The sequence below is a fragment of the Otolemur garnettii genome, unplaced genomic scaffold (genome assembly GCF_000181295.1).
Source record: "Otolemur garnettii isolate 467f Iridium unplaced genomic scaffold, OtoGar3 scaffold00018, whole genome shotgun sequence".
Lineage (NCBI taxonomy): Eukaryota > Metazoa > Chordata > Mammalia > Primates > Galagidae > Otolemur > Otolemur garnettii.
Genome location: NW_003852413.1, coordinates 27,902,384 through 27,902,722, shown reverse-complemented (window position 1 = coordinate 27,902,722; position 339 = coordinate 27,902,384).

Below are 339 nucleotides of genomic sequence, written 5' to 3'. Positions count from 1 at the left end.
GAGTGGGTGGTGCAGCATGTCCCAGGCAGTGGTAGGCGGCCAACTGGGAAGGAATGTAAGTAAGCCTTTCCCTTGCTCCCTCTTGTGTGCTAGCACATGCCAAACTGAACATGGCTTATCTGCCAACCAGAGGTCTCAGCACCTGGACCATGAGCTCCTATAGGACAAGGACAGTGTCTTACATTTGGGGCCCCAGGCCTCACCCAGCGTCAATAATCGTAGCAATAGTAATAGCCACTGGGTAGCAAATATTGACAATCACACTGTGCTCAGTACCCCATCAGCATTATCTCATTTCATCCTCAAATTCTAAAAACAAGTGCTATTTTTTTTTTTTTT